This window comes from Triticum dicoccoides, chromosome 7A, assembly GCF_002162155.2.
Source record: "Triticum dicoccoides isolate Atlit2015 ecotype Zavitan chromosome 7A, WEW_v2.0, whole genome shotgun sequence".
Taxonomy (NCBI): Eukaryota; Viridiplantae; Streptophyta; class Magnoliopsida; order Poales; family Poaceae; genus Triticum; species Triticum dicoccoides.
Window position 1 is genome coordinate 260,656,901 of NC_041392.1, and position 8,199 is coordinate 260,665,099.

The following is an 8,199-nucleotide window of genomic DNA, read 5'->3' on the forward strand; positions in this document are numbered from 1 at the left end:
GACCCGCCAGTGGCGGGTGCGGCCTGTCGGCTCCGTACCCGGCCAGTCGGCTGGGCCCACCAATCGGCGGGCCCCAGCGGTCGGCAGGAGGGCCCGCAGGCGAAGAGACTGACAATTAGGCCCTGCGTCCCTACAGTTTACCGTTGTACCCCTGGGGGGGAGGCTTATATAAACCCCCCAGGGCACCCATGCAAAGGGTTCCAATTCATTAGAACTAGACCAGACCTTAGAGAAGGGGGAGAGCTAGCCTAGCCTCCTCCTGTCCACAGATACAGCTCGAGGAGCACCTTTGTACTCACTTTGCCTTAGTGATCATGCAGAGACCCCACAGAGCTTAGGGGTGTTATCTCCTAGGAGAGCCCCGAACCTGGGTAAAGTACGCCGGCGTTCGTGTCTACGCCTCATCCCGTTTCCAGGCACCGGCGACGTTTTACTCGCCCCCACCATGATAAGCCATCCATTGGCATATGTCGCACCCAACCCCCGACAGAAACCTTGTGTATTCGTACGCATTTTGCAAGTACGTGCATATAGCACAAACTTTACTATATACTATCGCACTACACGTCTCTCTCGATATATGCTTGCAGACTGTGCTACTCCCTCCGTCCAGGTCAATAAGTCATCTTCGGTTGTGCACCGTGACCAAGAAGGAGGGAAGACTTATACACCTAGATGGAGGGAGTACTACTATTACTTATGTACGTGCAAATGCACGTTTTAACATTACGATGCGGTTTTTGTAAAAGTAGAAAAACAACACTAGTCAAGCTTGTGAAATGATTCAATGCAAAACAAATGCAAAAATGGTCGTTTGATTGTTTACTTTTAGCTTCCTTCTCTGTGGTTATTTCTCTGTCGTACTTTGTACGGAGTATCTCACTGGTTGGAAAGGCATGCAAATTCCCAAACCGCTTCCTACACCCTGTATCTCACTGGTTGCCGGCGTTGACGTTGTCGCCCATGTCGAGGATGAGGTTGCCGAGGTCGGGGAAGAAGTCGTCATTCGCGAAGTCGTCGCTGCCAGCAGTCGCGCGAGTGCGCTCCCCAAAAACCTGATCGCCCCTCTCCCATACAGGATCACGAGAGGCGGGGTTCCGGAGGCCTGCTGTCCCTTCTCCCGGTGCACACCAAAAGGAGGGATGGAGAAGACTTGCTTGGTGGCGCAATGATCTGGAACGGTGGTGAGAAACTATATAGTGTGGGCCGGGTAGGTCATGGGAGTATAGCTCTGTCCTCAGCTCGGCTCAATCCCGCAACCCATGGCGCGTCGTGACAAGGCGTGGCGTGGCGAGGCGAGTGAGGAGGAGGAGCGCGCGTGTAGGTCTCCTCTTCTCATGCTCATACAAGTGGTAGAAGAGCTCACCTTATAAAGGCCTACTAGCAAAATTCCAACATCGACCAGGCCGTCCATGAAATGGGAGTGGTTGTAGGGGACGTTGCGCCAGTTGAATATATGAGCAAGTTACTACGAGATTTAATCCGAATAAGCACAAAATAAATCATGACGGTTATAACAGAGATGAAACTAATCATGTGGACTAGCATAGTAGTAGGATACAGAGTAGAAACATGAATTCTACCATGATTTCGAACAGGAAGGACAGAAACACATACGGTGCAACGGGAGCAGCACCGTTGGTGTTGAGGTTGCCGCCCATGTCCAAACACCACGTAGACACGGTCTTTGAGCATGGTTCATAGTCATTCCACGCTCGGGCATTGAAGTTTGTAACTATTTTAGATTAGAATATACTACTCCTCCGGTGCTAGTAGTAGAGCAGAGTCCTACTCTACTACTCTACTCAAGCAAGTTAGGGCATAGCATTGTAGGGAGTACCAGTACTATGATCACTCAAGCAAGTTGTCTGGCATCAACATGACCCTATGCTGCTGGTATGTGTCTCGTAAGTCAAGCGGCGTGATGTAGTCATCATCACCTGTCCACTTCCCGCAACACATATTCGCTTCTCCATCTTTGTACGCACATAATCTCGTCCAATCTTCCATCCCTGCTAAGGCGCCTCCCCCCCCCCTCGTCCGAAATCCAAGCACTAACAATGGCAGAACCGAGCAGCGTCCGCCGAAAGAGTGGCTGGAATTCGCTCCCCACAGAGGTAATCAAGCTCATTGTTTCGCGTGTGGACAATCTCAGTACCATGCCACTCGCCACGTGCTCGTCGGGGCTGTACCGTTTACTCAAAGCCCTCAGGTCGGAGCTTTTTAAGCCAGCTCCTTGCTTGCTGATGCCGCCTGATCTTCAGAAATGGCGTGTCACGCAGCATAACGATCGTAGGGTGGCGAGCATCAACCCCCTTGACTGCGTTTCGATCCCCGTCAGCCTCAACTACATTAACGGTATGTACTGGGTCGGCATGAACACGTCTTAGATGGTGCTCGTCGACGGTCGCGGCAGTTGGATGCTCGTGGAGGTCTACACCCAGCGATTGATCCCCTTCCTTCAATTAACACTGCACTGCTTTGGCACCGTGGCCCAGAATACTCGGAATCTTACAGTATCCAACATGATACCAAGTTTGATTTGCTCAAGGTTGTAATCTGTCAAGTGCCCACAAGATCTGCGAATTATAAAGACTTCAGGCTAATTGCGTTCTTCAACCGCGGTCTCGCCTATCTGACAGGTCACTGCGGTAAGTGGATAAATCTGCACGTCCATCGCAGGATCATACATCCTCCATGGTTCTCTGATGCCATTGAACACAAGGACTTCATTTACGCTGTCGACTCCTTCTATGGCTGGATGTATTGCTGGCCTACTCCAGTCATCACTACAAATGGCTGTTACAGCAGTATGTTACTTTCCTATGATATCATGATGGCTTGCTTATATTACTGTCAACATTTGCTGAAAAAATATTCATGCTCATAACATGCTGTTCTTAAGATTGACTAAACCAAGAGCCCTTTTTTATTTGACTCCAACTTGATATGATGTTGTAGGCCGCCTGGTGTCCCTACCCTTCCTAATCCCAGAACCTTTCAAAGAAAAGCGGCATGGCAGTTGCAGGTGGTTCCTGGCTCGATTAGACGACGGTGAAAGATTGATGATCGTTCGCACATACCAGACGTGTTATTTCACGGAATACAATCACAGTCACTGCAAGGTCTTTGAGCAGGATCCCAGCTTCTCTGGGCCTTCAGGATTTTTTGACTGGAGGCTGGTAAGTAGCCTTGGTACACGCTCTCTGTTTGTCGGACTGAATTATCCGATTAACCAGGATATAACCGACGGTAATGATCATGATGGCAGCGCGGTTTCATTCATCGGGCAAAACTGTGTGTACACAGCGTACCATGCGTCTCTGCATGCACCATACCCTGATATGTGCCACCATGCTCTGCAGCCCAAAGTAGGAGAGAGGGTCGCAAGTATCAGACTTTGACCTGCTGGCTGGAGTTTCCCCCGTCAGGCACCCATCTGGTTCAAGCCGTCAGCCAATCTCCACAGCTTAATAAACAGTAACGTCTAACTGAGCCAGTTAGTTAGATGCGTACACTTGGTGTAGTAGGATCTTTATTTAGTTTGATGAATACACTTGTTCTTTTTTGGTAGCCCTTTTTTAATGATGGCTGATGTTTGGTTTGGAAGAGAGAGTTGCGTCTTCACTCTTCTGGCCTGCTTACTGCTTCTGTTGCACCCCCAGCCCTGGTTGCTGTTGCTGTTGTTTTCAATGTACAATTAGTAGTATATTTCGCCTGTTGGTTGAATAAATGTGTTGTTAGAACGACAAACACAATGTTTTGGAAGTCATTGCACGGTTCGATCCTTTAGTGCCCCGTACCGTACGTAGCGCATACTATTTATCGTACGGAACACATTTTTCTTTGAAACTCGGAACACATTTTGCACTTGTTGATAACATGCAGCCCACTGATGAAGACCCAATAGAGAAGCGCATAATTAAATAGAAGGGAGGCTCTCACATGAATCCGGCCCAGGTACATGCTCATGGTCCCCTAAACATAAATAAGTAAATAAATAAATAAATAAAGCTAATGCTCATGCACCAGTTCTTTGGGAAAATAGGTAGCCCAGTATTTCTTTTTTAAGAATACCCAAGCTAGGCCTATTTGTTTTCTCCGAATTACTAGGCTGCAAATCTTTCAAGACGAGGAGGGATGCATTCCGGCCTGGCTTAATAGTATGGTCAATGTCTGTTAAAAGTAATATCAAAAGGGGTTGAAAATTCCAAAAAAGTTATAGCGAATGGGATATAAGTTTCTTTTTTTGTTTTTGTTCTTCACTGATATCTTATACGTATTTCATTGGATTTGACATGACATAGTACTAATTTATTTTTAAATTTGTTTTAGTATGGCTATTAATTTTTGGATTAAGAATATTTCATTCCCCAGCAAAAATTTGCGAATTTTCAAAATTTCCCACATATTTAGTTAATTTTTTGACCCTGGTACTGACCAGAAAATGGCCAGCAATTCAAAAAATGGAAAACAGGCTGCAATAAATTCCATATGAATTAGAAAATGAGTAAAAATTATAAAAAATAATAGCAAATGGGCTGTACACGCCACAGATTTCGAGGCTGACTTGTTTACCCAAGGCTTTGTTAGTGAACACACGATTCTAGCAGCAGTTAGTGTTGGATGTCCATCCAAGGGCCGACGTGCTTCTTCAATCTCTGATCTTCCTGCTCCAGCTGCCTAAATTAGTGCCAGCGGGACTGCCTGCTCCCTCCTCTTGTGGCCCATTGTGATGCTGCGCAGGCTTCCCTGGCCCACCCTACTCCCTCCGCTGGCCTGGCCGCACGCAATCAACTGCCTCCTTATTACGCGAAAAAATGATTCCTCCCACTGAGATCTGGGGTGCACCGGTTGGCAGGCTGACCTGTGGGCCTACTAAGTTGACGCGTATGCAGGGCTTGTCAACTTAGTCAACAAATGATTCTAGCAGCAGTAACCGTTGGATTTGAATCGAACGGTCCTGCTGCTTCTTCAATCGCTGCTCTTGTTGCACCAGCCGCCCAAACCAGTGCCGGGGAGACCGCCTGTTCCTGCCTCCAGTGGCCGGCTGTGCTGCCGATGAGGCCTCATGCCTCCTACTACTCCCACCGCTAGCCAAGCCGTGCGGCGATGGCAGCCTCACACCGCAGCCAAACCAGTGAACCATCGTACTCCTCTCCGCGTGGGCATCCACTGCCGCGTCTTCCCCGGCTCCGCGTCGTCCCCTTCCTAGGCTTCACCGTCGTCCACCACCTCGGTGCTCTCGCCGCGGTGTGGTCAACATGGTCAACGACATTCCATCGGAAGAGTACTGTACGTGGAGAGGCTGACATCTGGGTCCACGGCCACAACCCAGTTTTTTTGTGATTTGCCAAGTAAGGCGCTTTGTCAGGCCTGTTGGGCTGCAAATCTTTCAAGACGAGGAGAGCTTTCATTCGGCTGGCCGAGAAAATGGCCCATCAGTATTGAGAAATGGGTTGTACATTTTTAAAACACATCAAATCGGCAATTAGTTTCAAATATCTTTTTTTCATTTCGAGATTTGAAATTACATTAATTTTTATGCGTGGAGAATTTGTTGGATTTTATATTGATATACATTTATTTTTAAAAACAGTTTGAATGTGAGTCAAAATTTCGGGATTAAAAACAGTTCGGACCGCACCGAAATATGCAAAATTTCGTATAATTGTTTAACCGTGGCCACAATATGGGCTGTAATGCTAACAAAAAGAATATGTGCTCCAAAAAAACCTTAATAATTAGCAAATGGGTTGTAAATTATTAGAAATAATGGCAGATGGGTTGTATGCTGTTTTCCACAGATTTGAGGCTTTCCTAAAAAAAGGTTGACGCACAAGCAGTGACTGTTGGATGGCCATCCAACGGCCGTTGTGCTTCTTCAATCTCTGCTCTTCCTGCTCCAGCCGCTCAAACAGGCGCCGGCAGGACTGCCTGCTCCCTTCTCCCTGCAGCCGGCTCTGCTGCCGCACGGGCCTCACCGCCCCACCATACTCCCATCGCTGGCCTAGCCATCCCTCTACTCATCCACACCTGCTGTTATTCTCCGGCGATGGCAGACGAACCAGTAAACCCTCATACAGTCGTACTCCCCTCCGCGTGGGAAACAACTGCCGAGTCTTCCCTGCCTTCATGTCATTCCCTTCCTAGGTCTCGCCGTCGTCCACCGCCCTGGTGCTCTCGGCGCGGCCTGGTCAACGTGGTCAACGACCGACATGCATCTGAAGTGGACTTTACGTGGAGAGGCCAACAGCTGGGTCCACGGCCGCATGCAAGGAAATGCCTCCTTATTACGCACAAAATAATGATTCCTCCACCTGACATCAGGGACCCATCGAAAGGGCCTCTGTATTTCGTGAAAAAAACATTGCCGCCGCTGACAGCTCGGACCCACCAGCTATATCTTCGCACGCAAGGAAGTGCCTCCTTATTACGCACAAAAAAATGAATACTCCCCCTGTTAGCTGGGACCCAGTATAGTGGCAGGCTGACTTGTGGGCCTACTAAGTTGAGGGGGACGGAGGGCTTTGTCAACTTAGTCAATATGCACGATTCTAGCTCCAGTGATCGTACGATGTCCATCCAACGGCCGTAGTGCTTCTTCAACCTCTGGTATTCTTGCTCCAGCCGCCCAAACCAGCGCGGGTCGTGCCTCGTGCTCCTGCCTCCCATGGCCGGTTGCGATGCGGCGGAGGCCTCACCGCCCCCTACTACTCCCATCGCAGGCCAGGCCATCCCTCTACTCACCCTCACCCCCTGTTATTCTGCGGCGACGGCAGCCTCACACTACAGTGAACCAGTGAACCCTCATACTCCTCTACGCATGGGCATCCACTACCGCATCTTCCCCGGCTCCGCGTCGTCCCCTTCCTAGGCCTCGCCATCGTCCACCGCCCTGGTGCTCTCGGCGCGGCATGGTCAACATGGTCAAGGAACGACTTCCATCGGACGTGGACCGTACGTGGAGAGGCTGACAGCTGGGTCCACGACCACAGCAAGGAAGTGCCTCCTTATTACGTGCAAAATAATTATTCCTCCACCTGACAGCGGGACCCACTGGACGGGCCACCGTATTTCGCCCCCCTGACTGCTGGGACCCACCAGCTACATCTTCGCACGCAAGGAAGTGCCTGACAGTCGGGACCCACCTGGTCGAAGCGTACGTAGTGTTGTCATTCTGGTCGCGAACGTGTATGTACATATATATTGGTCGATGTAGAGGCGCGCACGTGTCGTAGTAGAGGCGGCCAGGGTGCAAGAAAGAAAATACGGCCACGTATGTGTACATACGGGCGGGGTCTCGAACGCCTACTCGCGCATACGTATGGCCAGGGCTCGTGTACATGGCTGGGTCGGAACGGAGAAACAGCGTCGTCGTCGTGTTCATGGGGAGGCAACGGAATGCGTCGTGTTCATGGGGAGGCAACAGAATGCGTCATGTTCATGGGGAGGCAACGGAATGCGTCGTGTTCATCGGGAGGGCTTGGACGGAACAGGCGATGGAAACGAGGCATGGCGTACCGCACAACGGAGGAAACGGCCTTGTGTTCGACCGGCCATGTTCAAAATGGGATCCTGTTCATCGGGAGGGGTCTGGCGTACCGCAAAACGAAGGAAACGGACCTCCTACGGTCGAAACGGGGGTCCTGTTCATCGGGAGGGTGTGGTGTACCACAAAACAGACGAAACGAACCTCCTACGGTCGAAACGGGGGTCCTGTTCATCGGGAGGGGTGTGGCGTACCGCAAAATGGAGGAAACGAACTTGTGTTGGAGCGCTACGGTCGAAAAGGGGTTCATGTTCATCGGGAGGGGTGTGGCGTACCGCAAAATGGGACTCCACGGGATACTGTTCATCTCCACCATCGACCCCCTCCAGCCTCCACGAGATACTGTTCATCCACCGTTGACCTCCTCCAGCCTCCACCTGCGACTGTTCATCCACGGGCTCCTGTTCATCCAGCCTCTACCGTGCGCTACTCCACCGGCTACTGTTCAACTAGCCCTCTCCACGGGCTCATGTTCAACCACCCCTCCACGGGCTACTGTTCATCCTGCCCTCCACCATCTACTGTTCATCCTGCCCTCCACAGGGTGGTCCTATTCATCCAGCCCTCCACGGGGTCCTGTTCATCCAGCCCCAACCGGCTCGATCGATCGGGGTCCTGTTCATCTAGAGGCAACATCACGGGGTCCT